Raw genomic sequence first — 3,449 nt, 5'->3', positions numbered from 1 at the left:
AAGTCACATGGGGAACATGGCTGGCACTTGCCAATTTAGGATTTAAATTACATTTTGAATTCTTTTTAGAGCTCACAGTGTTTACGCAGATTCTAAAACTGAACAAACAAGATATTTTCTACTTCATTGTTGCAAGTAAAGGAAGACATCTTTTATCTCTTTTAATCTCATTAGATCAAAAATCTAAATCCAGAAGAATGAGTGTTCATTGTCATTTCTAAACTTGGCTCCATGAGAGCTGACTTGTTTGTTCAAATGAAATGCTGTCATTAGATCATCCTCACATCTACATATCTATCTTAGTCAACTTGGGCTGCCATAGCAAAACACCACAGACTAGGTGGGTAAACAGTAGACATTTATTTTCTCACAGTTATGGAGGCTGGAATTCCAAGATCAGAAAGCCGGCATGGTTCTGGAGAGGGTTTTTCCTGGCTTGCAGATGGCTGCCTTCTCACTGTGCTCACATGTGTATACATATGGAGGGAGGAAGAGGGAAAGAGGGAGAGACGAAGAGAGAGAATGAATCTTCCTCTTTTTATAAGGACACCAATCCTATTGAATGATGATACAACCCATATGATTCCTTTAACTTTAACTCTTGAAAGCCTCATCTCCAAATATAGCCACACTGGGGTAAGGGCCTCAACATATGCATTTGGAGGGAGGGGGGAACCACAATTCAGTCCATGGCAATATCTGTGGTGCAATATCTGTGATGAGTTTCACTATGCCTCAAGTTCAAAGTTCTTCCAGCCTGAGCATCTTTTTCTTTCTTTTCTTTCTTCCTCCCTTGCTTTCCCTCCCTCCCTCCCTTCCTTCCTTCCTCCCTTCCTCCTTTCCTTCTTTCCTCCCTTCCTCCCTTTCTTCCTTCCTTCTTATTCTTTTTTGCAGGTGCTTTACCACCTCCAATTCTAGGCTAAGCAACTTTCTTATGGGAGGATCTCTGCAATTCACTTTCTTGCAAAAAAAAAAAAACCGTAAAAACAAATCTCCATCTTATCATCTTCCCATTGCTCAGATCAGCTACTCCACCCCCCATAATCACCATTAAACCGCAGAGATAATTACCATCTGAGGCCTGCAATCCTCCCACATAACCTGAAGCCATTGCCATTTGTCACAACAGATCATTTCTTGAACTCTGACAGCCAGCCCTAGGAGCAGGAAGAATGTTCATTTTCCTTACCCAGAGCTGCAGAAAGAACTCAGCTCAAAATAGATGCTATTGAAGCAGGAGACACACGAGGAGGTACACAGCCTATCAATACCTCTATGCTGGCCTCTCCTCACCCTCCAATCCTATTGACTGTGTGAGAGCCACTGATGGAAGCTTTGTAATCCAAAACCATTAAGTATTCATGCAGCTGGCAACCACAAATAGAAAATGAATTGGATTGCTCTCTTTCATATTAGTATAATGACATTATCTGGGAAATGATGATGAAAAAAGAGTTCCAACTATTAGTTTGAATTTTCTTCCCACTATTCTGCTCAGGCTCTTCTCTCTGTGTCTTTCACAACATTCCTGTCCTAGTGGTCTGGAGACCCTTGTCTTTAGTGGCATGTTCCCAAGAAAAAGTAAGGCCAAAGCCAAGTTTCATTTTATTCACCTATTCTGTTTGCAAGCCAGAAACTCCACTTTTCCTTCTTCTGCACTCCCTTGTCAATCCCTATGCTCTCTGAAGTTTCCCTTCTCGATATGTCCTAAGTGTGCCTCTCCTTAGGATTCCATCTACACTTCGTCAGTGTAGGCTACTTCTCTTACCTGGGTAAACATGCCTGTGACCTAATAGGTCTCCTACTGCAGATCCTCTTCCATAATCCATCCTCCACACAGAAGCCTGAGTCGTCCTTCTAATATACCAAGCTTCCTGCCACTTCTCTGCATGAAGCCTTTTAGTGTTAAGACAGAGCCTACACATTGCTTTACGGCTGACAAGGCCTTCAGCAACCTGGCCACCTGCTGATTAATGACGTCACCATGAGCCAGGCTCCAGAGGATGCTGAGAAAGACCATCAAACCACATAAGATGTCACATTGAGGTTAGTCTTACACACCTCTTTAATTTCTCCGTACTGGAGAGATCTAAGTAATAGCAGAGACACAGCTTTCATATCTCAAAGTTCTCCCCTTGATCTGAGTTTGTCTGCAAAGGAGTCCCTTTGCCTAACAGAGTCTTAGATGAAGAGCAAAAATATACCACAGGAAATAATGCCTATTTAAATTCATATTACTGATCACATCGAACTGCTTCTTAAATCTCATGCTGTCCTTCATATAGAACATAAACTGAAACCAATCTTATAGTTCATCCTTTTAAATGAATCATCCTCAAAACAGAATCTTCTCTCCAGAATAGCCTCATTTCATTTATCTGCCATTACAGATGTCATTCTGCACATGACAATGACTTTGACAGTTATGCTGATCCAGGGAGAGGAAAAGGGACAAGTCAAACAGGACAGATTAGTTCTGGAAAATTAGTCATTTGCTAGGTCACCCTGGAGCTTTCAGCTTTGAATTTGGCCTCCCAGAGCATCAAGTAGGCCTGAAATCTTTCTAAAATGAGCCACTGCACAGAGCCATTCTTGAGCTGCCAAACAGATGGGAACTGTGTGTAGATCAAGGCTATACACAATGCAAAGTCACAAGGATGGCTGCACTTCCACAGCTTGGAGATGCAAGTCAGAGTGCACGGGGCACTTCCAGTTCTCTTCCCAGGAAGAAACTCCTCCTTTCCTTCCCTTAAAGGAGATCCCACCATAAGGAAAGCAGAGCCAATGAATGGTGTAAATGAGAAAGCTCCCTTGCAGTCCACTTCCCCACTCATTTTCCATCCTCTCCTAAACAAATCATGCTAACCCCCGACCCCCAACAAGCTACCTGGACAACCCCATGCTCCCACAGCAGGTCTCTGATCATCATACAGCCAGCCATTTTTCCAAAAGGAAGTGCACGTGCTTCTGATTGGAGGTTTCATGCAGGTAGTTCTGAGTCAATACTGGAAGAAAAGGACACACCCTCGCACAGGGCAAGTCTTCTATTCTGGCCTGCCTTTGTGGGTAGAGGTGGTGCTGCCACCTTCAGGCCAGGCCCAGCTGAGAGCCTGGGTACTAGATTCCTGGGATGTAAGATTAGAATGATGTTCATTCTAACCTCCTCACCTCTTACCCTACCACTTCCAACCCCAGAAGGGAGAGAAATTTTGAACTCTATTAGCTGGCTCCATCCTGAGGCCTTGGGCTCTGCCTGGTATTCCCCAGAGTCTTGGTTTTGTTATCCTTGTGAGAATGAGTATAGCTGTGGCAGTTTTCTTCAAGATTTTCTCATGGGACTGGGTGCTTAATTCTCAAAGCTGAGGATGAGTTTTTTCATTAGAAAGAACAGCAGAAGAAAGCTTTCAAGGAGGCTACCTGTGACTATAGCAGGGACAGGAGGAAGCCCC

General features: G+C 43.5%; 1 long non-coding RNA gene across 1 annotated transcript; it reads right to left on the bottom strand.

Moving 5' to 3' along the window:
* Positions 1-341: 341 nt before the first annotated feature.
* LOC141418068 (uncharacterized) lies at positions 342-2,999 on the bottom strand. The gene is made up of 4 exons (XR_012442703.1): positions 2,888-2,999; positions 1,769-2,006; positions 1,072-1,157; positions 342-457 (listed from the first exon to the last, which is right to left on the bottom strand). It is a non-coding gene; the product is annotated as an uncharacterized lncRNA (long non-coding RNA).
* Between the last annotated feature and the right edge of the window lie 450 nt (positions 3,000-3,449).

The sequence above is a fragment of the Castor canadensis genome, chromosome 16 (assembly GCF_047511655.1).
Source record: "Castor canadensis chromosome 16, mCasCan1.hap1v2, whole genome shotgun sequence".
Classification (NCBI taxonomy): Eukaryota; Metazoa; Chordata; class Mammalia; order Rodentia; family Castoridae; genus Castor; species Castor canadensis.
The sequence above is the reverse complement of the archived record's forward strand: the minus strand, read 5'-3'. Positions and strand labels throughout refer to the sequence as shown.